The sequence below is a fragment of the Peromyscus leucopus genome, chromosome 11, assembly GCF_004664715.2.
Source record: "Peromyscus leucopus breed LL Stock chromosome 11, UCI_PerLeu_2.1, whole genome shotgun sequence".
NCBI lineage: Eukaryota > Metazoa > Chordata > Mammalia > Rodentia > Cricetidae > Peromyscus > Peromyscus leucopus.
Window position 1 is genome coordinate 58765862 of NC_051072.1, and position 27435 is coordinate 58793296.

The 27435-nt window shown below is 37.7% G+C and overlaps 1 protein-coding gene, 1 non-coding gene and 1 pseudogene across 5 annotated transcripts in view; all 3 read left to right on the forward strand.

Moving 5' to 3' along the window:
* Nucleotides 1–27435, forward strand: part of Xrcc4 (X-ray repair cross complementing 4) — a 239567-nt gene that overhangs the window by 168750 nt on the left and 43382 nt on the right. The window lies entirely within an intron of this gene.
* On the forward strand, nt 7377–7484 carry LOC114680972. The gene has a single exon (XR_003732852.1). It is a non-coding gene; the product is annotated as a U6 spliceosomal RNA (small nuclear RNA).
* Nucleotides 20102–23385, forward strand: LOC114680965 (annotated as a pseudogene).

Here is a 27435-nt window from a genome sequence, read left to right on the forward strand (position 1 = left end):
GCATGAGGTTTGATGAGTAAGGGAAGTTAAGAGGTTCTTTAGAGTTGAGGGAGGGAAAAGAATGGGATCAAACTATATGAAAATATTTTAATAAAAAATCTTTTAAAAATCTTATCAAACTATCAGATTGGGCAGAAAATTCTGATATGTGGGCCACTGTTACATTGTTGATATCTATGATTTAAATATGTCTGAAGTTATTGTATTTTTCTCTGTCTTGTCTTAAGCTTCTTGTATTGTGATCTTGAATTCACAATGATGCAGCTTTCGTTTTTTGAAACACAAGAAAATAAAAAATTGAAAACATACTGAAGGTACTAGATGCTTACAAGAATAAAAGCTTAATTTAGCATGAATTAGCAGTCCAGAGCTGCAGACTTATACTGTCATTTTGCTTCTTTCTAATGACTATAAATGCCTTTACTTAGGAATATTTTTAGATTGCTAGTGATGTACTGCTTCTAGTATTATTCTGAAATCCTCCAGTCTGGTGTATATTGATAAATATTTATTGAGAACTTAGTGTGACTAATGCAGACAGTGTGGCTGTGCTTCAGGGGCATCATCCTTCACTGTCAGTCAGCCTCAGCGCTCAGTTACTATTCAGGGTAACCATGTGCTGTGCATCCCTTGCTCTCTACTACACTGCACCACGCAAAGCTGTGATTGTAGACTTGCTCGCCTTCTCACTCAGCCAGTGCCAGAGTCTACAGAAGTTGTGAAAATACTGCCAAATCTATATACTTCAAGAATGCCACCAGGGTCAAAACTGAGACCATACAAGAGCATTGTAAAATTACTTTCTATGAAATTTTTGCTGGCAAAGTAAGTAAATGAAATAACATTGTATTCCAGCTTTATTTGGTGTCCATCTTTCAAGGTTTTTTTTTTTTTTTTTTTTTTACTTTTAATTTTTTAAATTTCACTTATTTTGAATGTTTGCCTACATTTATGAATGCATGTCTACTACACATATGTGCCTAGTGGCTATGAAAGTCAAAAGAGGACATTAGATCCCCTGGAACTGGAGGGTCACATGGTTGTGAGCCACCATGGGGTCTGGGAACCAAAACCAAATCCTCTGTAAGAGCAGTAAGTACTCTTAACCACTAACCCATCACTCTAGCTGCTCATCTTAAAATCTTAATGAAGCCTTACTATATATTATATAGCAAAATATCTAAGAAAGAATTTTTCTACATAAATCTTTTTAAATTAAGAAATTTTTATTTCTTCCAAAATCCTAAAAAAGCTAATGTATGTATATACAACTCTGTTCAGAGAAGCAAGTAGAAGTCTATTCATAGCACACTGTTGGTGCACCCTGAAGTGAATTCTGGCTAGACTTTTTAAAGAAACTGATGAATGTTCATTATTTAGCTAAATTGGGGCAATTTCCCTGTCTGATTAGGATTCTCAGCCAAATAATAAAACCAGAAAACAATACTGTAAATGGTATATGTAACACAAATTGCTAAATGGTCTTATTTTAAAAAAAAACAAAAACAAAACAAAACAAAAAAAAAACTGGAGCCAGATTTTGGGGTTAAAACCGAGAGATCAGAAAATTCCCAGCCACGTTCTCACCACTTGGAGATCCTCAGCCAAAGAGAGCTACTTCCTGTATACCCACTCCTGTATGCATTTCTGTTCCGCCATCTCATTTCCTTTCTCTGCCCAGCTACATCACTTCCTCTTCCTACCCAACTTTGTCATTTCCTGTTTGTACAGACGTCCAGACCTTTACGGTTTAACTACTGTTGGAATTTAAGGCGTATGCTACCACACCTGACTCTGTTCCTAGTGTGGCCTTGAGCTCACAGAGATCCAGATGGATCTCTGCCTCCTGAGTGATAGGATTAAAGGCATGTGCTACCACTGCCTGACCTCTGTGTTTAATATAGTAGCTGGCTTTTTCCTGTGATCCTCAGATAAACTTTATTGGGAGACACAGATAAAATATCACCACAGGTATAATTAATGCCTTTCGGATGTTTCTCCCCTTTTACTATGTAGAAATTCTGCGTTCCTCCTTTAATATTTCTGCTTCTCACCCCCTTACAAATCTGATTTATCTAAAGAGATTGGGTTACATATTAACAAAGGCTGGGTCATTTATTCATAAAAACCTTTAAATGAAAACTGTTTTCTCTTAAAATAGTTTTTCTGAGAAAAATGGAGAGGACTCTAAGAGTAGATCCACATCAAGTTGTTGCCAGACTAGTATTAATGGCAACCAAGTTGGGAAATCAAACGTGGAAATATGTGAATTCCATAAGCCCTTATCAACAGTGTTATTAAGAGTCTCCTCTGGCCAAGAGAATCCTAGTAGATATGAACCAAGAGCCTCCATGTGAGATACAGAAAAGTACAAGCATTGACTGGAGTTTGGTGGTGACGCATTCCTATGACACCATTCATTTTAGAGACAGGAATGAAAGGTTATGCTCCAGCAAGGGTTCTGCTACCTCCAAATTATGTTGGAAAGTGATGTGAATCATCACCATTATCCCTTTGTACTCCCATCTCCATAACTTAGATATTTACACATTAAATTTTCTGAGAACCGCCACAGTAAATAATTTATTTGACTGAGTTTCCAAATGTTCTTAAGCTCAGCATTATAAACAATTCATCTCCATTACACTCTCCAAAATGGAGACATACAGAACAAGTAAAAACCCAAGGAATAGTATTCTCTCTAGTACTGATTTTATAATACAAAGAAATTTCAAACATAATTATAGTGCTAGGCATTAAAATGAATTATAAGAGAACACTCTAGTATGTCTGTGGGATCTCCTTACATTCTCTGTACAATCCTGCTTAGGAGGTTGTTTGCTTACCGCATTGATGGCCTTTGCTGGGAGTAATAAGGTCATTTTCTGAGTGATAGGACACATGTGAAAACATTCAGCACCACCTCATTTGCAGTTGCAGGACAAATCCATTAAAGCACCAAGCCAAAGTATAAACAAATTCTTGCATAGCCTTTAGAAACTTCTAGAGACTGTTTTTGTTTCTACAGGCTACAAATAAAATATGTCTAGGTTCCTGTATTTTAAGCAGAATTTCATGGGGAATGATTTAGTTTTCTGTGTGGTAGATGTCTTCCAAAAAAGTTCAAACATGTTTTCCAAAATAATAATAAAAAAAAAATTAAAACTTCACAGATGTTGCTCCTCAAACTGTACCAGAGGAGTTTGAGCTGTGTTCTGAGTTACCCTCACTTAAGTGTTCCATTAAAGATGTGTGGAAGCTGTTGTAGTTCAGGTGCATAGTGAATGGTAAAGGGAACACTCTGAAATAAGACTGGAATTGGGTCTCACCACGAACCTGGGAGTCTCAGGGTCTCTTCTTCCCCACTGTGTGCCAGGGTAACTGGTCTGCAAGCTTCTGGACATGCTTCTGTCTCTGCCTCCCACATCTCTGTAGGCACCCTTGGATTACAGACACATGCTTCCACATCTGGATATACATGTGTTCTGGGGATCTCCACTCAGGTCAGGACACTTACGTAGCAAGCTCTTCACCCATAGAGCCATCAGGGTTAGACATATTTTTTTTAAAAAAAAAATTAAGGGTCTGGTTGCTAAAAATACAAGGGAGAAAGTTACTATTAATCCATTTGTTTTTAGTGAAATGAGCTTTATTTTATTAGTTTTCTAATTATAGAAGGGGTAAATGGTCATTCGAAAATAATCAGAAAATAGAGGCAGCAAGGATGGAGCAGTGTAGCTCACAGTCTCTTCCACATGAAGATGAGCAGCACTAACTGTAGTAGATCTGTATCCTGTTTGCTCTCCTTCATCTGCATTTAGTTTACAAAACTAGGCACCCAGCATGAATGATACAACCTATTCTTAAATACAAATACGTGTAAATTTTTCACCTGAATAGATTATTCAATGGAATTTGACATTCCACTCTGTAAATTTTTTAACATTTCTTTAACCAATCTTCCATTGGAATCTGTGTCTTTTTGCATTTTTGGAAAAAGCATTGTGTTTATGTTAATAGAATATGTAGTGTAATTTTTAAAAATTGGTTATTTTCTTAGGGAGGGTCCCAAAAATAAAATTACTAGAACATCAGAGAAATAATGTCTTATGTCTTCTTTGTCAGGATTCCTCAAAGACTCTTAACTATTTTGACTTCAGGAGTAGTATATGCTTTGTCCTTTTCATAATCTTCTCATTTTGGTTATAGCCAAATCATTTTAATAGACAGATATTATCCCATTATTTAAACTTTTTCTGTTTAACCACTAGAGAGCTAATTTGTATGTATGCATACTTGTGTATGCATGTATGGATGCAAGTGTGCATGAGTGCGTGCATGCGTGCGTGCGTGTGTGTATTGTGGAAGTATCTCTGTGTGTTATCCAGGTTGACTTTGATCTTCCTGAGTCACTTTCCCCATATTTCATGTGGGTCATGATTTGCTTTCTCAGATCCTTTTTGGAATTTTGTCATTTATCTTTATCCCTTCATAACTTCAGCTCTTTTCAGTAAGCCATATTTGTTTCCTATTGCTTTAGTGCTCCTAAAATCCTAAATATTAATCTTGTTTCTCCAGCTTGCCATCGAAATTTTAATTTCTGTAAATGATGCAGAAGTTATTAAATTTAATCATTTTAATGTTTTCATATCTTTAAGCATAGTACTAAATGGTATACAGATATAAATAGATAAATGATTCATATGTATGTTATATTATTTACCTTTACACATTGCATAGATCAGAAAACTCAGCTCTAGATAAATTAGATTATTTGCTCTTAAACTAAGTAATTTTCTGGCTCTTTGTTTTAGGATTCATCCTATTCCAAGGACTGTATTTTTAGCTACTGTTATATGTAGATGGATTTGGGGCGATGCCAGCTCACAAAAAATGACACGGAGACTTATTAATTATGAAAGCTCTTACCTTGACCCTCTACTGCCCATCCTGCTTTTTCTGCGCCTTCCTTCCTTCCTGTCTCTCAGCTCCCAAGTAACCACATGGAGACCTCTTATTAATTATGAAAGCTTGGCCTTAGCTTAGGCTTGTTCCTAACTAATTCTTATAACTTAAATGAACCTGTATTTTTTAACTTGTGTTCTTTTACGTGACTCAGTTAACTTTACTCTGTACTGTCCAATGTGTTTTTCTGCACCTGCCTGGCAACTCCCCCTTCCTTTCTCCAGCACTCTCTCTGTCTGGCAGTCCCACCTATACCTCCTGCCTAGCTATTGGCTGGTTAGCTTTTTCTTAAATTAATCACAATGACACATCTTCACACAGTGTAAAGGAATATTCTACAACAGTTATACCACCATATTAATTTTGGATTGATTCCTGTGTGCCAAGTCATACTATATTAAACATCTTTTTTTGTTTGTTTGTTTTGTTTTGTTTTTCAAGACGGGGTTTCTCTGTGTAGCTTTGTGCCTTTTCTGGAACTCACTCTGTAGCCCAGGCTGGCCTCGAACTCACAGAGATCTGCCTGCCTCTGCCTCCCGAGTGCTGGGATTAAAGGCATGCACCACCACCACCCGGCTATATTAAACATCTTAATTGAACATCTTCAATGTATTTAATTTTCATTGCAACTCTATTAATTGGAGCTACATTTTTATACATATTCATAAAATAACTGAATAAAGTTGAACTTCAATGAGGTTCAATTTCTTGCTTCAAACCACTGTATTAACACAATAGAGACATAATTGCAAGACCTGTGAGTTCAGAGATCGGGTTAATAACAGCTTTGTGTCTTTAGGAGAGGTGAAGATAGAAAGTACTAGCACATCTAAGATTGTACCGGACTTCATCATTGAAAACACTATCTTCCTAGGTCTGTTAGCTAAATCATGTACATCTTTTCCCGCAAGGCAAGGGTAATTATGAATTGTTTAGACCTAGAATAATTCCTTTTTTTCTATTTCCTGTGGAAATGAGAATTCTTTATGCCTCTTTTCTGTTAACTCAGAAAATATTTTCCTTCTCTTTACTAATGAGTGAAGTATAATGTCAGATGAAGGCAACATGTTTTGAAAGCCATATTTAAAAAATTGATAAAATTTGCTCTACATAGGCACACATATACATTATATATGAAGAGAGAGGGGAAATTGCATATTCCAAATGTTCCACCTACTTCTGTATTTTTATTTGATTCCTAAATTTGTTAATAATGTATTGCTTTTTGAAGTTGAAACTCAACTATTTGAAATATTTGCATATATATTTATCTATATGGAGAATGTCATACAGAAATAGCTAATTCTTACAGTGTGGCATATCTGAATTTTAAACTTCTTTATTGTCAAATTCAGAACCTAGAATCGAATTGCTATATATTTTCTTAGGTCATCAAAACAAACTTCTTTTATTATACAACTTTAATTTTATCATAATGTTTATGTTACTTGGAAAAGTAAACACAGTGGTGGTTTTAAAACAAGGTAGTTTTTATTAGCTTTCCGTGTGTTTACCTAGCTGTTGAGGCTGTGGCTCTCGCTTTCCCTGGTGCATGTTTTGATTAATGACCTGCTGGCCTTGTTCCCGAGCACACTGACTATGGTCAGGTCACTTCAGTGATGATTTATTAATTGTGCTTGCAGCTCCAAAAGTAAGATTGGTCATATGTATTACTATGCATTTGCCAATAGCATCAGGAATTATAATTTAAAATAAAGTTTGCCTGGGGGGGGTGGTTAAGCATTTTAAGTGTTCAGGAAGGATGAAGTATTCATTTATTTTAAATTGTATGCAGTATTAACCATAGTCTTGTGGCCTTTGAAAGCATGCCTATAAAATTATAAGGATATTAGTCTTATAAGTAAATGTGTTTTAATTTCTATTTTAATGAAACCTGAAGATTATATACTTCAATAGAGCTTCCAAGAGTATTTTAAAATATATTTTTAATGATCATAACTCCCTCTGGGAACAACCCCTACTAACACCTCCCATGTTAATGCATAAGTTCACATTGAAAAGCACTGGCAGGTTTGGATATATTGTAAAATAAATTTAATAAGGATCTATGCTCCTCCATCTGAGTTTCAAGTAAAAGGTCTTATTGTATATATGTTTCTATCATTTGAACAACTTTTATACCTATATCTCTAAGCAATACATTAGCTGGAGAAACACTACTGATTGGCATTGACAAAAAGAAGATGCTGTAGTAGGAATCCAAGAAAAATTTAAATAGAAGGAATGTAAATGTGATTTGATTATAAATGAACAGAAACAGAGAGATACTTAACATTATTGTCTCCCTACAACCCAAGACAGATGAAGCATCACCTGCTTTTGAAAGTAATTTGATAGACATAATCTTCCCAAAGCAAATTGTCTTTTTCCGTTTAGAAATCCACCTAAAAGTGCTCACTCTAGCAGCATATGTACTAAAATAGGAATGATAAAAAATAAGATTATCATGGCCTTTATATAAGGATGGCATGCAAATTTATGAAGCAGTCTATGTTTTTATACAAGGAATAAATAATCACAGAAAATTAACCAAAAGAGGAGAAAGAAACCCACCACAACAAGAAAGTAACAGGAATGAATAAACCCAGTTCAAGAATAACTTTTATTATTAATGATTCCTATTCCAAAGAAAAAGATACAGACTAACAGGTTGGATTGAAAACAGGATCCATTTTTCCAATGCATCAAAACTAAGCAAACCAACAACAAAGCAAAGCCACACTTCTCCAGCAAGGACAAACATCAGCATAGGTTAAGAATGGAGAAAGGCATTCCAAACAAATGGAACTAGGAAGGAACTGTTATAATAGCTGACAAATAGACTCCAAACCAAAACTAATCAGAAGAGATAGGGAAGGACAGTACAAATTCATAAAAAAAATTAACCAAGAGAATATTACAATTCTAAACATGTATACACCTATCAGAATGTCAACCAATTTTATAAATGTTCCTAAAACAGTGACAGTGGGTGACTTCAATATCTAGCTCTCACTGACAGGTCATCAATATAAAAACTAACCAGAGAAATAAATACTAGACTTAAAAAAAATATCATAAATCTAAAACCTCTAACAGACATCTACAGAACATTCCATCCCAATACTAATATATATATTTTTTTCTTGGCATCCCATGGAACATTCTACAAACTTAGCATATTCAGACACAAAACAAGCCTCAGCATATGCAGAAAATTGAAATAATACCTTGGGTCCTATCTGACCTCCATGGGTATCAACAACAATAGAAATGTCAAAAATTATTGATCTTGGCTACTCTAACTAGTATGAGATACAAATCACTAAGTAGTTTTAATTTGCATTTCCCTGATAGCTATCAATGAATATTTCTTTAAGTGTTTCTCATCCATTTATGTTTCCTCTTTTAAGAATTCCCTGCTTAGTTCTGTACTCCATTTTTAATTGGGTGGTTTTTGTTCAGGTGATTCTTTGGGGGGGGGGATATTTGTTCGTTGTAGTTTTTATATATTTTAGACGCCTTCTACCAGGTGTAAAGTTGGTAAAGGTCTTTTCCTATTCAGTAGGTCGCCCCTTTGCCAGAACGACTCTCTGCTTTGACATATAGAAGTCTTGTGAGCTTCGTGAGGTTCTGTTATTAATTGTTACTCTCGGTGCCTGTTCCGTCGGTGTCTTGTTCAGCAAGTCCTTTCCTGTGCTGGTGAGGTCAAGCCTGGTCCCCATTTTCACTTCTCTCAGATTCAGGGTATCTTGTCACATCCAGCTCAGAGGCCTCTGTGATGTGTTTCTGAAGTTCATGATATCTTTAGCAGTAGAAACGTGTCTTCCACCTGTAGTGGGTAACCAAGAATAATAGCAATAGGCTATGTTTTCAGAGTATCTTAGACAGCCCTGACCAACAGCTCAAAAGAGAGTGTCTCATGCCTGCTCTTGGGACTTTGTTGAGTGCTCCTTGACTCTTAGAGGGAGTGCAGTCAGCCCAGAAGAGAAAAGTTCATCAGAACTATTATGTGTATGTATATACTTAATTACAAGCATTATGATTTGGGGGGTAAATACTTCATCATATTATCATTATTATTCTTAGTCTAAGATGATTTCTACAGATGTTTGTCCCCAATTATGTTACAAGATCTTTCAACTCTTTCTACACCCTATTTTATGCCAGTAATATTCAATACCTTTTGCCATTTTATATCATTCTATTATAAATAGTAATGTTTTTATTAATGGAACATTAGGAAGTCCCATATTTGAAACAGGATTCTTTGAAGAAGATAATTTTTCTAATAGAAAATGTATTCAGCAAACATCTGAAAACCTAATGCTCATGAATAGAATAGTGAATTGGTTACTTTTCTTACTGCTGTCACAAAATACAAGGACATGAACAAGGAAAGAGTTTTATTTTGGGTCACAGTTTGAGAGATACAATCTTTCACGGAGAAGGCATGGTGGGATTTGTATGAGCTGCTCACATTGCTTCCTCAGACAGAAAGCAAAAAGAGAAATGAATGCTGGTGCTCAGCTGGCTGTCTCCATTTCTTTTGTTCTACTTAGTTGTCCCATAGGATAGCAAATGGGGTAATGTCATTCACTGTTAGGGTGTGTCTTATCTCCTCAGTTCAGTTGTATAGCTGTGGAGACAACCTCATTGACAATTAAGATTACCCTTCACAAGTTCAACCCTTGTCAAACACATCACTTAAATCATAACATCCTACTCTTGGCCTCTGAAGTCCTTTGTATTCAAAATTCACTTAGTGCAACTTCAAAAGTCCCTGTAGTCTAAATAATCTCAATGCTGTTCAAAAGCCCGTAGTTTTCTGAGACTCAGGGCAGTCTTGTAACGATGAGCCCTGGGAAAATCAAACATTAAGTTATATACTTCTACCATACAAGGACACAGATTAGGCATTCTTATTCCTAATGGTAAGGATAAGGATATAGCAAGGAAAAATAAGCAAGAATTGCAGCAAGGCAAACAGCAAATGTCGAAGCTCTGTGTCCAGCACCTAAGGTTATGATTGGCATCATCTGTGTCTTACTGAGCTTTGGTTACCCCATCTCCCTAGCTCTCTTGAGCCAGATTCACTCCATGCCTGCAGTTTCCTAGGCAGGTATGTCAGATCTCATTGTCCTACTATCTCCAAAATTCTGGTTTCTCTATTAGAACTTATAGTGAAGCTTCACAGATTCACACCATGGCCTCTCAGAGGCTGTGTGAAGGGAATCTGACCCAGAAAAATGCTGCCAGTCCTCAGCAGTTTCTGCCGGTGTGGTGCAAGCCTTTATGACTTCATCTTTCATTTTCAATGCCTGTGAAATGGGCACCATAGCAACAACAGAGCCAAGTTATATTTCCAATTTAAGATGTCTGGCCTCCTCTAACACAGCTGTTGTGCTTACTGAACTTTGAAAACAAAACAAAACACTTCACTCAGGTGTTTGCTTTTCAAACAGGGAACCTCTTTGGGGACATTCTAAGCTCAGTCACTCTTCTTTCAGATGAATTTTCACTTTTAAAAGCTGATGCCTTCTTTGATGAGTGGGAGGATATTGTCCCAGTACACATGTCCAGGTTTTTCTTTAATAACACTAGTCACTTTGACAATTATATCTGTTTTTTCTATGCTCAGCTTGCCTACAACGCTAAGCTCATACTCCTTTCTGTACCAAACGGCAAATTTGATTTCTCTCATGCAATGTAGTGGTTTATCTTCATTATCAGCTGGTTTTAGAATCACCATGGAAACACACTTCTGGTTATACATGTCAGTGTGTTTCCAGAAATGTTTACGTGAAGTGGGAACACTCACCCAGAGTTTGAATGGCAACTTTCTTTGGGCCCGGTTGCTGAGCTGGATACAAAAAGGAGAAGATGAGCTGAATACCAGCTCATCTGTCCCGGTCTCCTGACTACAGACATGATGTAACTAGCCACCTCAGGTCTCTGTTGCCACACCTTCCCCACTCCAACTTTTCCCTCAAACTGTAAGCTAAAGTCAACCTACCCTTCCTTAAGGTGCCTTTGGCAGGTGTTGTCTTGCAGCAACAAGTGAAATAAAAGTGTAAGACACTGTAGCTCTGACTAAAAGAAGTGTGCAGTAAACCATGCCATAACCTGGATATTATGACATGACACTTAAAAATTGTTTTTAGATTCACTTCACTCAAATTATCAAGGCATCAGCAGAAAGTTGGGAGTGATGATAGCAAATAGTCTATCCAGTAGTCCAGTAAAAGTCGTTTGTCACCTCTGCTGTTTGGAGAAGTTTTGGGGAGTTCCTAGATCCTGGACTATTTCAGCAGGAATTTGTCAGGTCTTGCTTGCTCCCAGGAGTCATGATGGGGAAGAAAGGGAATCAAGGGCATTCCTGTTTGGGTGAATAATATGCTTTAATACATAGAAATATAGATCTGTTGTATTAGTCAAGGTTCTCTAAAGGAACAGAACTAATAGACTATATATCTATATATTAAAAGGTGATTGATTGAAGTGGCTTACAGGTGGTGGTCCAGCTAGTCCAACTATGTGTCTAATCCTATGGAAAGGCCAATAATTCAGTATTTGTTCAAAGTGCAAGGCTGGATGTCTCAGCAGCCTCTGTCTGGAGCTGAGTCCTTGAGGAAGAGAGATGAGATAGTTTTCACTCTACATTGGAATCACAAAGAGGTAGGATATAATACCAGAAAAGGAATGCTCAGCAGTGGGATGGATGAACTTGTCAGTGAGAGTAAGGGCAAACAGGCAAAAGCAAAAGACTCCTTCCATTTCCTGGGCAACCACTAAAAGTTAGCACTCAGATTTAGAGTAGGACTTCCTACCTTAAATTATCCACTCAGAAAATTCCTCATAATGTGTCTTGCTGCTTCGGTTTTAGTTATTTGTATGTGTAGTTAATTTGAAAACCAAGATTAGCCATCAACTATCAAAGAACAAAGATTTGATGGTTTAATTACATTAAGTTAAGGAGACAACTGAGACCAATCATGAAAACAGATGTTAATGTATATGAGCCTGAATTTTCTGGGAGAAAAGAGAACTGAAGCAAAAGGTTTAGCAGCCCTAAGCATTTGAGATTTGTAACAAATAATCCTTAAAGTGAGTGAGAACAGGCAGCATCCCTAAGTGTTCCCCTCTTCAACAACAGGAGTGATTCCAAAGTTGAATTTTAAACAGCAAATACAAGAAAAGCAGAGAAGAACTGTGGTGCCAAAGCTCCATGCTTCATCCTTTACTGGGTCATAACATCTGTAGAATAATGAAATCAACCAGATCTTGGATGCCTGTTGTGAAATATACTGGGTTTAATACCTGTGTGGTTCCTTTCTGGTTCCTCAATGTGCCTGGGCTATTTTATTATCTGTCTCTGACAACTTTTATATCATCTCAGAACTAGATTTAAATGTAGAGTAACAGACAGTTAAATGGAGTTTGAAGAGAAAATTCCTAAGCAGATTTTGTTTGCTTGATTGTTTGTTTATATTGATTGACTTCCGATCTCACTCTATATCCTACGCTGGCCTCAAACTTTCAACAGTCCTCTTGCCTCAGGCTCCCAAGAACTGGTGTCAGAGGCGACCCACTGTACCTGACTTTTTTTTTTTTTAATATTTATTTATTATGTTGTTTATAGTGTTCTGCTTGCATGTATCCCTGCAGGCCAGAAGAGGGCACCAGATCTCATTACTGATGGTTGTGAGCCACCATGTGATTGCTGGTAATTGAACTCAGGACCTCTAGAAGAACAGTCAGTGCTCTTAACCTCTGAGCCATCTCTCCAGCCCTTCTGAGCCATCTCTCCAACCCTCGTACCTGACTTGACTAAAATCAGATCTTAAATTAAGGTCTTTATGGACACTGAATGAATCAAAAACAAAATTTTGGGTAGAAACTTTAGCCATGGTATCTGACTCAATCTAGTCAAATAGAGAAAACAAAGATACATGAGATAAAATCGGTCCATTATATGGGCATTGTGATAGTCATTAGCTCTTGTCACCAATAGTAAGCAGACCTCTCTCTGCCTTCTGTGAACATGGATAAGTTGCACTTTGTAGCTGTAGCTGAATGAGACTATTAGAGCCATTCTTGACAAGTTTTGATTAAAAGTGGTACCTGAGCTGGGCAGTGGTGGTGCATGCCTTTAATCCCAGCACTTGGGAGGCAGAGCCAGGCGGATCTGTGTGAGTTTGAGGCCAGCCTGGTCTCCAAAGTGAGCTCCAGGAAAGTCGCAAAGCTACACAGAGAACCCTGTCTCAAAAAAACAAAAACAAAACAAAAAAAAAAAAGTGGTACCTGTAAGGTAAAAGCCAGAAAACTTGCCTTAGTGACTGACAGTCTTGGTATCTGTCCATTCAATTTAAGAAATGAGGACAGCAGAGTCTAAAGTTACCCCATGCCCCAGGCCATATCTAGTGAGTGAAGAATAATTGAGAAGTTCTATCTTGCTTATATCAGAGCACTTTGGTGTTAGATGTTATTTCATGTAACTGACTGGTATGATGCAGGGACTTATCTAATTAAAGTATATTTTTACCACCTTCATGTTCCTATGTCCTCTTAAAAACAAAAAGCATTAGAAGCCTTGGATAAAGTTTGTTACCACTGTCCTTGAGGGAATATTGACTTTAAGCAGAGTAGAGGGTTGGAAGAAAGGATGGCTTAGCTGTGTTATTATAAATATACAATTATGAAACTTATTTCCATATGTGATAATTGACAATTTTCTTTACTCTTGAATAAGTATAATTGCATGGTATAGAAACTTTACAACAAATAAAATATTTTCAATTATCTTATTAAAAATTAGCATTTTACTTAAAAAGAAAAATGCAACATTTTTAGCTTTTTTAAAAAGCAGGCAGTAGGAATTGATTTCATTATCCACAGACCTGTTTAAGAAATGCTCTTTTATAATCTTGTCTTGTGCCAGTTGGGCAAATAGAATCAGGCTCCTAACTGAAAGGTTAAGAGAAAAAACACTCAGAGGTTTGACATCACCTCGCCCCACCTAATGACTTCACTTTCCATTTGATTTACTGTTGTCTGGTGCTTAAAAGAAAATGTAGTTATCCAAAGGAAAGCTGCTGTCTTTGCTTCCTCTAAATATGCAGTTTAACCACAGTGCAGATGGTCCAGGGAACTTGTAAAGTGACTGATTTTTTAGTCATAGCATTTGTGAGGTGTGACCAGAGTGAGTAGTACTTTCTGTTCCCTTCCTACATATGTAATGATATCTGTTTTAGCCCATTCATAGGTTACACCAAAATGCAATGTAGTGGGTAAGTTATATGTTATAGATGTTTATTTCTCACAGTTCTCTGTCTGTAAAGTCCATGATCAAGGTACAGTCTAAGATTCAGTGTCCAGTGAGGGCTTTCTTGCTACATTGTCACCTGGCGTGCTGGTTAGTTTTGTGTCAACATAATATAATCTAGAGTCATCAGCAAAGTAGGAACCTCATTTGAGAAAATGCCTCCATAACATTGTGCTGTAGGCAAGCCTGTAGGGCATTTTCTAAATCAGGGATTGATGAAGGAGGGCTCAGCCCATTGTGGGTGGTTCCATCCCTAGGATGATGGTCCCAGGTTCTACAAGAAAGCCCGCCGATCAATCCATGAGGAACAAGCCAGTAAGCAACACCCACCCATGGCTTCTGCATCAGCTCCTGCCTCGGGGCTCCTGCCCTGACTTCCTTTGATGATGAACAGGAATATGGAAGCATAAGGCCCTTGCTTGCCCAAGTTGTTCTGGTCATGGTGTATCAACACAGCAGTAGTAACCCTGGGACACCTGGGAAAAGAGACCAGTGCTGTATCCTGGGATGGCAGAAGATGCAACAGTGAAAAGAGGCCTAAGGAATTCCGTCCTGTTTTTCCATAAGGCACCCATCTGTTCATAAAAGCAGACCTCTAGATGTGTGTCCTTCCTCACAAGGCTCCACATCTCCCTGAACCCAAATGGAAACTTTCAACATGAATTTTGAAGAGCAACATCAGTCAAGGCATTGTCATATGTCAATCTTTTGATTAGTTGTAAATTGCATAGAAAATTGCCCTAATGAAGCAGGGATTGAGGGACCTTATTCAGCATTGCAATGACTGTCATCATAATCTTTGTTTATGCTTCTTAGAGGTTAGTTTAGTATCTCTAAAGTAGCCTGCACTGCCTGAGTTTTTGTGTTTGGAAAGAATCATCCAGGCACCCTATGCATTACACAATATATCATCTCTTTAAAAAGGCATCTTTGGCTTGGCTCCAAGGTACACCTCTGTAATCACAAGTTTGAAGCCACCCTGAGCTATACGGTAAAACCCTGGCTCAAAATAAATAAATACATACATAAGGCAGAAAACATCAAAATACTAGGGTAGATATAAAAATATCTAGAAAGGTAGGAGACCAGCCTTCAAGTTTACCTTGTGTTGAAAACTAACCTCATGCCTTGTTTAACTTCTTTCAGATTGGTGTTTTTCCGTGCACATCACTGCTTTGTGGAACCCCTTCTTGTGCACCTCCTTTCCAGACTTCCAGTACTGCAGCCTGAGCACATTGTCTGGGATGTTAGTTCCTAATCTCTTAATGAGTCTTGTGGATTTCAAGAAAGTTCAAAGCCCTTAGCCTAACACACAGAGCCTTTCTTTTGTGAGCTTGGCTTTGCTTCATTCTAACTCCGAAGTTACAAAGTGGTAGACCGTTTCAGAATTCAGTCACATCTGCATTTGGCCTTCTTTCCTTGTGTTTTCTTTAAAAGTTGGCATTGACATTTTAACTTAAGAGGGAGAGATTTCTGACTTCTTTTGAAATTAGAACATTGTTGCCACATACAATGGCAAATGGCTTTTCCAACTGTTTTCTTTAGAGAGTATATTCACTCTTTAGTTTTCTTTTTTAGATTAAGTCACTAATTGTATTATAGGAGTGTGCATATGGATGTGGGTGGGCACATGCCACAGTATGAATGTGTGTGTCAGAGGCCAACTAAAGAGAACCAGTTTACTCCGCTCACCACGTGCATCCTGAGGATCAAACCCAGGCTATCAGATCTGGGCACAACTCAGTAAGCATTATTGCTGCTCCTCATTCTTTAATTTTCTGTAACCTTCACTCACAAAATTCATCGTTTTTGTTAAGTCTGGCCATTTGGTTGCTTCTCTCTCTAGTCTCTTCCCCAATCACTTTTGAAGTCTTCATCATCTGAAGTGCTGTACTGCACCAAGTTCCTTTCGAGTTGATGATCATTCCTGTTTGGGATGGCCTCTTGCCTTTCCAGGTCTGTGTCCCACTGGCCCTGGACTCCCTCCAACTACAGGAAAGCAAGCACATTCTCCAGAGAACTCCCCAACCTCCCCTGTCTGCTGGCCTCAGAATGAATTACGTTTGCCACACGTCTTCAGTAGCGTTTGTGTGTGTGTTTGTTTTCCTGTCCTTGTGGTTGGTACACTTTTTTAAAGCAACACACTATGCATGCAGTGTCTCTTTCCATCAGAGAACAGTAACTGACTTAACTTCCCAGCTTCTAATGATAAGCTTTGGCACTTCTAAATTGTGACCTGCTAAAAGTTAGGAAATTTTTCCAGCTGATATTGCAAGCTATAGAGAGCAGTGAACAGTCTATTCTTCTCACCTTACATGAAGGTCTGACAACCAGCAGTCTGTTAGCATACTGAGGCTAGACCTGGAATCTTTGATTTTCTGTGCTTGTTCTAGCCTCTCAATTGTATATTAGGTTTTCATAATTCTTTCTTCTTCCACTTATGTGTCTACCTACTTGGAACATCCATCATAATTTCTTTTTTTCTTAATTAAAATATTGATGTTTTTTGGAGTGCCAGTGACCAAAAGTTCTCTATTTAGAAAGATCAGCACAAATTGGGGCATTAAAATATGTTTAAAGACTGCTGTATGACTCAGTTTTCTGATTTATTTGATTACTTTTTCCTAATCTATTTTATTTCACTAATTCAATAAACACGTAAATCCACTCAGGTTTGTCATTTGAATGAACTAAATTGACCCAAGCATTCATATTTGCCTACACTTTGTCATCAGAAAGGAAGACATGAGATACATGTTCCATGCGTCCACCCTCCTTCACAGACAGGAGTGAGATTGTGAAGCACTCTGTCCCGTACTTTAGGATCTTAGCTCATCGCCGCTTCTCCTTCTTTTCCCTAGTATAAGTCAAAGCTTTCCCATGGTTCTTTTTTAATGTTAATATTGAGATATGAAAACTGGCATTCACTTTCACTTGAAGAATCAGAAGAAAAGATGAGGTGATATGTTTCAAATGTAGGCAAAGAAAGAAGAACCATCAGTCATTCCTGCAAGGCCCTCTGCTGAACTCCACTCCCCCTCCAGAGACTTTCTAGTCCTTAATGCAGGGCAGTCAAGCACACACCAACATCTTTAAGACAGAAGTGATACAGTTAACCACTAAGGATTTCTTTCATGAAAAAGCTTGGAAAAGAAGGTGTCATAGATCATTTTATTTGACATTTAATTATTATGGTAAAAAGGGAAATCAATAATGCCTAGTTAAAGATATGTAACAAACTTTATCATAATACATCCTAACTTACAGACTAAAGTATTTTTCCATTCTCCACTGAAAATCTTAATGACATTATGTACTGAGGTGGAAAATACTTGGTCTTGTATCATAGAGAACACAGTACCTGAAAGTATTACCATTTAATTTGCCTAACTTGTTCCTCCAGATATCACATGTAAGAGATTCAGGTTTAATTTTTTTCATGTTAAAATGTCTTAGAGTCACATTGTCTTTCCTGATTTTTTAAGTTTGAATTTTAATAGTTTTATTGTTTTAGGATTTTATCTCTGCATATGTGTTTTGATCAAATCCACACCTAGAGCCTTTCCCTCCAGCTCCTCTACTTTTCCTTCCCAACTTCAGGTGCTGTTTTTTCTAGATCCGCTAGGCCTGCATTTACATGGATAGAGGACCATCTAGAGAGCATAGGTGGCCCATCAGAGGCTGCAGCCCGGAAGCAAACAAACTTGCCCTCCCCAGGCAGCCATCAATTGGCAATAGCTCCTTAGCCAGGAGTGAGACTTTCTGACTCCATGCAGGTATTTGGGGTGGCTTGATCGTGTGCAATCTTACACATATAATCCTAGCTGCTATGAGTTCATGGGTCCAACAGCCTGGTCATGTCCCTCACAGGGCTGTTGCTCATTAGCCCTTAAAATCCAGCAAAGACTCTTTTATATGTAAAAATAGTGTTAGGTACATTCAGTAATGGGACTCTAAAAGCAAATATATTTTCTTATGAATTAAAATTCAGAAATGCACAGGTAGACTCTGGCATAACTATGCTAGGGAGGAGTAGGTAGGGTAAATGAAGAAGTCACGGCTTTTGTGAAGAAGCAAAAAAAAAGCATGGGTCATTGTACTGTTTTTGGAGTCTCTCTGTCGTGTTTTTCATGACTTGCTGTATTGTATAAACAAAGGAGTTGAAAATAAGCCTCTTTCCAGAACAATTCTGATTTGGTTGTAGTTTTGGAAAATACCCAGCCAAAAAAATAAAATGGCTATAGTACAGAATTGTGCAACAAATTAATAACAATCAAAGGGAGAGTTGTTGGTTTCATTACAATAGCCTTGATAAATTAAAAGTAATAAATTCAGTTGCAAACCACTAGTCTGTTCTTACAAATCTGAGTGGTAATTTTTTTTTTCTGTTCCCAGTGGTATTTCCTCTGGGGTTTATTCACAGGGGTGGAGGCATGGTCTGTGACCCCCCCCCCTCTCTGTCACTCCACCCTCATGCAGTGTGGCAACTAACTTCCAAAAGCTGAAAACATGACGTTTCACAGGAGCTTGTTATTCATTTTCCAAAGTTCACTTGACATTAGCCTAAGATATCCACGTCCCTGGCATGTGTTCATTTAGGAAAGTTAGACCAGTGAGCACTCAATTCCTGGTTAGTAAGATAATATCCGCAGCTGGGTGAGGTCTCGGGGAAGGAATAATTTGGTGAATCTCTGGCTGAAATCTAAGTGGCTCTCTTGGGACCAGTGGACTAGGAATTGGTCTGTCTGCATGAATTTCAGTTTCCTGTCTCAACTCATCAACTTCTGTCAGAGAATCTCTGAAGGAAGCTCCCTGTCAGGCTTCTTGTTGACTTTGCTGCCTTACAGATTGGAGTTTCTGTCTGACTGCTTGTCATGTTCTTTTTGTAACCAGCGCCGTTAGCAGTGGTCTCCCCTTGTTTAGTGCTTTCTGACATGAGTGTCTGGTAGGTACATTTTAGTTATACTTACTCATTTTCTTTTTCTTTTTCTTTTTCTTTTTCTTTTTTTTTAGGTGCTTCAAGACAGTGTTTCTTTGTATAGACTTGATTGTCCTGGAATTTGCTCTATAGACCAGGCTGGTCTCAAACCTTAAGATATCCCTGCCTCTGCCTACCAAGTGCTGGGATTAAAACTGTGTGCCATAATACCTGGCCAAGATGCACAGTTTATGAAGCACAGAAGACTCTCTATATTTGTCATAACAAATATAATGATAGCAATTAATACAGTCACTATTTAGTTAGCACTTGCTGGGTTTTCATCATGATAACACACAAACTCTTCAATCTGTATAATAAGCTTACAGCTTACTCTTATCGACACCAAACACACAAACTGATACTGGGAAGTAAGTAAAGCTCAAGAGTATATATAGCTGTGAAAAAAGCATTCAGTCTCCTGGAAGAAAAACTTACCTGATGGTAATCTTACTCTACATTGAAAACAAATGAGGAGAGGCCAGTGATAAGTATATGTGTTGCTGTCAAACTTAGCTCTGCCATCCTTTTCTTCTCAGTGGTTTTATTTGCAATAAACCAAGCAGATATTGGTCAAATTACTGAAGGATTGTTGATAAGAGTTTTCCTGCTTTAGAAGTCTAGATTAAATTTTCAGGTATTGACGTTATTATGATATTTTTTTCATATAACTGTTTTACCCTAGACGCGGTTCTGAAAAGTTGAGTACTACTGACCTCTGTCACCAGTTGTAAAGAGATGTAACCGAGATGTAAAGGACTGCTCCAATACATGCGTTGACCCTGAGTGTTCAGGATCAGCCCTTGATAGAGTAGGCAGACCTAGCATTCGTCATGCATACTGCCAAGAAGTAATGACAGAGATGTTTCATGACTGTTTCCCCATTCTCCTGACCTTGCTTAGCCCACATTTTCACATAAGTCTAGTTAATATAGTCTTATGTAGATAGACTGGAAAAGGATGAGTGTTGACAGAGAAGGTCTTGGAGTCTGATTGGTGTGTGTCCCATTCATAAGTTTTCAGGGGTAGTATGAAAGAAAAGGAGACATTTTGTTCAGTACAGTATCATTGGCTTATGCATATACATGTATATGCAAATATGTGTGTACACATACACACATACTTTTTTTTGAGTTAGAATTACTTGTGTTCTAGGCTAGCCTCAAACTCACTGTGTAGCCAGGGGTGAGTAGAACATCTAATCCTCCTGCCAATGCCTCCCAAACACTGGAATTCCAAGTGTGTACCTCCATGCCCAGTTTATACTGTACTGGGGACTAAAGAACTCCTGTCTTTCTCCATACCTCAGCTACATTGGCAGCCCACAGACTATCCATACTGTCTTGCAGACAGTGGACAACCCAAGATCCTAGGACACAAACAAAAGGATAGCAGCTCTCTATATCGTACTCATAAATTCCAATTGAAAGAGGAAAAATAAGGACAAGTTAAATTATATTAATGTTGATGTTTGACTCTTCCAACTTGGCAGTTTACATAACATTTTATAATTCAGAGCAGTTTTCTTGATTCATGATGTCAATTACACAGGAAATGCAGACAGGCATCTACTAATGCAATCATGAAATCTTCTTGAGTATTTCTTCCATACACTAGCTCTACTAGTTCAGTTACTTCATTGGGTCAGTAAACATTGGTTTTCAATTTATTCAGCTTTTTCTTTCAAGAATAATCCGAGATTTCTTTACATTGCAGAAGGAAAATATACTGAACGGTACATCTTGCTCATATATTAACCTGTGTATAGCTTGATGTTTTAATTCCATAACTAGCATTTTATTTATATTTTTATAACAGAAGATATAAAAACAGAGTTTCAGCCAGGCGTTGGTGGCAATCCCAGCACTCGGGAGGCAGAGGCAGGCAGATCTCTGTGAGTTCGAGGCCAGCCTGGGCTACCAAGTGAGCTCCAGGAGAGGCGCAAAGCTACACAGAGAAACCCTGTCTTGAAAAAAAAAAAAAAAAAAAAAAAAAAAAACAGAGTTTCATGTTATATACAAAGGAGTTTGTAGCTGGAAGTTTTCCTGTGTCCTGCCTGGTCCTGCACCTGCTCAGACCCAGATGAACACACAGAGGCTTATATCAACTACAAATTTCACAGCCCATGACTCAGTTTTCTTGCTAGTTAGCTCTTATAACTAAACCCAGCCTATTTCTATTAACCTGTATATCTTCATGTGTTCCATGGCTTTACCTGTATGCTATTACATACTGCTCCCTGGACGGTGGGATGGTGTCTCCCCTACCTTTCCTTTCTCCTTTCACTATCTCCCTTGGATTTTCCCACCTGGCTACATCCTCCCTGCCATAGGCCAAACAGCTTTATTTATCAATCAATCAGAACAACACATATTCACAGCATACATGCCACAGCACTTCCCCTTTTCTGTCTAATCAAAAAGGAAGGTTTTTAATTTAACATAGTAAAATTACATATAGCAAAACAGTTATCAAGCAAGAATTATAGTTTCAATATCTAGTCTATTTGTATTTGGCAAAGTTAAAGAAAATATTGTAACTATCCTATATTTGTGAGTCTAAGGTTTCATATCTTTTATCATAACCAAGGAAAACAATAACTATTTAATCTTCAACTATATCAAAGACCCCAGAAGGATATAATATTACCTAAGTAAACAGGAAGAGCATTGTAAGCAACTTCCAAAAATCTAAAATGACAGACACATCCGGCTGCTTGGACCCAAAGTCCAGGCTGTCATTGTGAGAAAGTCTCGGGATGGTGGCAAGGGTCGCAAGTGGCCCTGGTGTGTCATAGAGGAATATGGTGAAAACCACCAAAGGCAAAAGTACCAAAGGTTACTGCAGCATCTTCCACCCAGTGATCACATGAAATCTGACCCACAGAGCGCTCACACAACCCTGGTGGATACCTTGAAGATCAAAGGTTGTGTGGAAGGGCACAGTCACGGATCCAGAACAACTCAGTGTGATCCTAAACAATCTACTGTTGTTACCACAAAGGACTGTGTCTCACCAGACAAAAAAGTGAAGATGTGTACAGAGAACTCTTCTGATACACGGAAGAATGATGCAGTAAACCTTGAAGGAAGAAGAGGACACGACGTGGAGCCTGACTTGCTAAGAGCAGAGGCTCAAGTCTTCCTGCATAGTGGCAGCAGTAGGTCACTCCCCAACAAGATGCCAGTAGTTATGGCAGAACAGGAAAAGGGGAGAGGAACAGATGAAATCTTTGATGTTACAGAGGACATGGAAAAGGAAATAAAAAATGCACTAGGTCCAGGACCCCAGGAGGAAATCTTAACTAGTGCATTCAAATTGCATATTACTTGAGGAGATATCCACACACTAGAGAATGGTGAGTGGCTCAATGATGAGGTCATCAATTTTTACATGAATCTTCTGGTTGAGAGAAATAACAAAAAAGGGTACCCAGCTCTTCACGTGTTCAGCACTTTCTTTCATCCTAAACTAAAGCATGGTGGCTACTGTTCTGTTAAACGATGGACTTGAAGAATAAAACTGTTTGAAATAGAAATTATTCTTGTGCCTATTCACCAGAAGGTACATTGGAGCCTGATAGTAATCGACCTAAGAAAACAGAGTATCATATACCTCGATTCAATGGACAGACAGGGCAGAGTATTTGTGAGACCATCTTTGAATATTTACAAAATGAGAGCAAAACTCGAAGGAACATTGAGCTGGACCCTTTGGAGTGGAAAAGATACAGTATGACATCAAAGGAGATTCCTCAACAACTCAATGGGAGTGACTGTGGAATTTTCACTTAATATGCAGATTACATTTCTAGAGACCAACCACTTACCTTTTCTCAACAACACATGCCCATCTTTAGGAAGAGGATGGTGTGGGAAATCCTGCATAGTCACTTTCTGTAACAACATCCACCTGGTTGCTATGGCACCCTGCACTTTCCATCGATGTTTCTATATACCTCAAACAAGATGGGTTGAAAAGATTCAAAACAGATTCTGAGCTGCCTGACATGATGAAGCCCACTCTCTTCAATGTAGTCCTGACCTGGGGAGTCCTGCCCAATGCCATCTATAGGCTGCATGTAACTACTATGAGCTTAGAAACCGCTCGCTGTTCAACCCACACAAGAACACATGTTCAAACAATACTGTTTTAATGTTGGATTTAGTTTATGAATTATTTTAATGTTGAATTTATTTTATCAATTGTTTTAATACTGGATTTAGTTTATGAGTTGTTTCAATGTTGGATTTAGTTTATGAATTGTTTTAATGTTGGATTTAGTTTATGATTTTTTTGTCTTCTTCCCCCACCAATGATTGTTTATGTTTTCACTTACTCATTTGCAAACCTTGGCAGTTTCCATGTTATAATATTCTCTAATTGGCAACTCTATTCCTTGTTTGAACTGTTTATTCCTGAAAAGAATGCCCGTCACAATGTCATTCTTGCTTAAGATCAGGAGGGACATCAGCAAGAAGAGGGAGGAAGTGTTTACTAGCATCTCTAATGATGGAGTTGTATCTGTTAAATTGAAGCTGGAGGTATTTTTTTAATGTATTTTTTAAAGCTTGAAAATAGTACAAGAAAGGACAATGAACTGCACAGACTGATGCTTTCCTGACCCATCACACTCTACTGGACTTGCATAGGATGCAGAACTGTTGAGAAAAGCATCATGCTTATTTAAAGACACGTTCTTTCACAGAATTAAGGAAACTTGCCTTAGTTTTTGGAAGTTGATTAGAAGTAATTATAATGGTAAATATCCATATTATTATATTGAATCCAAACCTCAGCTTAGCTAGGACTATATTGAATTATTTGAAAAGTTTGATTCCATTTAATGTTATGTTTTTTACTTAATTCATTAGGTTAATAATGCTGTATCCTATTCCCACTGTGGAAGTGGGGATTTAGGGTTGATATTGCTAATTATATACAATAATCCATTTTACATGTGATGAACTGTATTTAACTTTTCTTTTCATTATCTTACAGTTATGTTTACAAAGTTTAAAGTTGTTTAAAACATATATAGCAATAAAAAGGAAATGAATAATTTTTATATATTCCACCTACTAAAGTTAAATCAATATTAGATAAACAATTTAAGCAGACCTGTAATCCCAAGTAAAATAGAAGCAGTAATTAAATGTCTACTAATAAAAGAAAAGAGAAGAAAAATAACCAAGATGAGATGGTTTTAGCATAGAAGTCTACAAGGCTTTTCACAAAGAGTTGAAGACAATACTCCTCGAATTATCCCACAAAATAGAAACATAAAGAGCACTGCCCAATTTTTTAAGAGGCCACAGTTATCCTGATACCTAAACCACATAAACACTGTACAAATAATGAGAATCACAGGCAAATTTACCTCATGAACATTGATGAAAAAATTCTCAATATAATGCATGCAAACTGAATCCAATAATACATCCAAAAGATCATCCACCACGAACAAGTAGGCTTCATCCCAGAGTGCAGGGATTTTTTCATCCTATGTAAATTTATAAATGCAATCCACCATATAAACAAACTGAAAGGCAAAAACCAGATACTCATCTCATTAGATGCAGAATAGGCATTTGACAAATTGTACCACCTCTTCATGATTAAAGTCCTGGAGTGATTAGGGATACAAGAAACATACCTCAACATGATAAAGGCAACACTCTGATAATCAATTCCGTAGCCAGCATTAACTTAAATGGGGGGGGGGTGACTCAAAGCAATTCCACTAAAATTAGGAACAAGGCAAGGTTGTTCACTCTCTCCATAATTAATCAATATAGTATGTGAAGTCTTAGCTAGAGCCCCAAGAGGACTGAAGGAGATCAAAGGGATCCAAACTGGAAAGGAAGAAGTGAAAGTATCTTTATTTGCAGATGATATGATAGTATACATAAATGACTCTAAATGTTCCCTCTAGAAACTCCAATAGCTGCCAAACACTTTCAGAAAAGTGGGAGGATAAAAAAAAAATTAACTCAGGAAAATCAGTAGACTTCCTATATTCAAAAGACAAATGGACTGAGAAAGAAATCAGAGAAACAGCTCCTTGCACAAGAACCTCAAAAATTATAAAATATCTTGGGGCAACTCTAACCAAGCAAGTGAATGACTTTTATGATAAAATCTGCAAGTCAAGTCTTTGAAGAAAGAAATTGAACAAGATATCAGAAAATGGGAAATTGAACAAGATATCAGAAGATGGAGAGATCTCCCATGCTCATGGATTGGTAGGATTAATATAGTAAAACTGGTCATCCCACCAGAAGCAACCTACAGATTCAATGCAATCCCTATCAAAATTCCAACACAATTCTTCACATATCTTGAAAGGGCAATTTTCAACTTTATATAGAAACACAAAAATCCCAGGATATCTAAAACAATCCTGAAGTTTCCATTGCACTAGGTTTCTAGCTTGTCCCTGACCTGTACCCCGCAATCCAGTTTTCTCTTATGGTACTCTCTCCCTCCATCCTCTCCACCACACCTGATGCCTTCTGTTCCCATTCCTCCACTGCACCCACCCACCTGCCATGTCTATTCTATTTCCTCTTCCCCTCCTTGTTACTTAGCTTCTCTGGGTCTGTAGATTATAGCATCCAACAAACCAAATAATCCTGAGAAAATTAAGAATTATGGTCAAATCCTGACTGGAATAGTCTGTGAGGCTGCATTGTCTGAGCCAGTTGCCTTGAAGCTTTTCTGGATGTTAGTTCATCTGGGCCATGGCGTCACCGGAGACCTTTTAGAGGGTCTTGACTGTTCAAACCTTATGAGCCTGGAAGCAATCCACAGGTTCTCATCTTCTGTGGAAGCAAAAGGAGAACCTCTTTTTTTTCCAAAGCAACATATCCTTAGGCATAAATTTTGAAGTCAAGATACCTTTAAAATATTGATTTAACTCAGCAACCTTTACAATCAAATATCTTTCTGCACTTAAAAATCCCAAAGACAACACAATGCAGATTCTCTCTGTAATATCCATATTTATGTGGTTTATCTTTTATATTCTTATTGTCCCTTTAAATATTTTATTTTTTAATACTATTTTTATATAACTTTATATACTCCTTTTCCCCTCTCTTCCAAGTCTACATACATTTTTTTACACACATTATAAACTGTTCAGAGATTTATTTTATCTGAATCTGTTTTATTGTGAATGTATGATCCTTCTCTGACCAGGATAGATTTTAAACTGCTAAACTGTGTTTTTAGGACTGAAGCAGTAGACTTGGCTGCTGACTCCTCCCATTTCAGCTTTTCAGCATGGTGGAGGTAATTCACCTCCAGCTCTGGGAGCCATGCTCTCTGCCAACTCTGGGAGACAGTAAGTTCATGCCTCCATTCAGCAGCATGTAGCCCAGAAACCTTTTGTGTGTGTGTCTGTACTAGGAAAAGCTAAATCCACCACACAGCATACTGCACAGCTTGGAAATGCCTCTGTGTACCGCAGCAGGAATCTGCCATGCTTCAGGTCAAGACCACATGCCACAAACCTACCGTACTGTAGCTCAAGACCACAGGCCAAGGCTTGCTTGAGAAGACAAAACTAGGAAGCTGTTTATAGCTCCATTTTATAATCTTTTTTCAAAGCTTTGTCAGGTTTTGGGTGAAAATTCTTATCTATGTTTAACCGTGTGGCTTGGTACCTTTTCTCAGTTCTGCCTTCTGACCTTGCTTCCTCTGTGTCTGGCTGTGGTTCCTGACTCTGCCATTATTCTTCCTGTCTCTCTTCTGGATTTCCTGCCTGGCTATAATCTTTCTTGCCATAGGCCAGAGCAGCTTCTTTATTAACCAATCATAGCAACATGTATTCACAGCATACAGAAAGATATCCCACAGCAGGTGTTTTTATTATATTTTTAAATTTTTTAAATATGTGCATCACTCATACTGTATGTGTTTTATTAGCACTATATCATAAGCACCCTGCTTATATTCTGTATCATGTGTTTTTGTAAGGATCATCTGCTAAAAATCAATGTACATTACTCTGGTGCTTTGTAGAGCATTTTATTAAGGCTCACATGGCAGTTTCTTATCTGAAAAGAAAATCAAAATAGTTGGATTCACTTTATTACATAGATTAATGGAATTTTCCCATTGAGACTTCTTATAATTTATCAATTTAGAGAGCTCAGATATT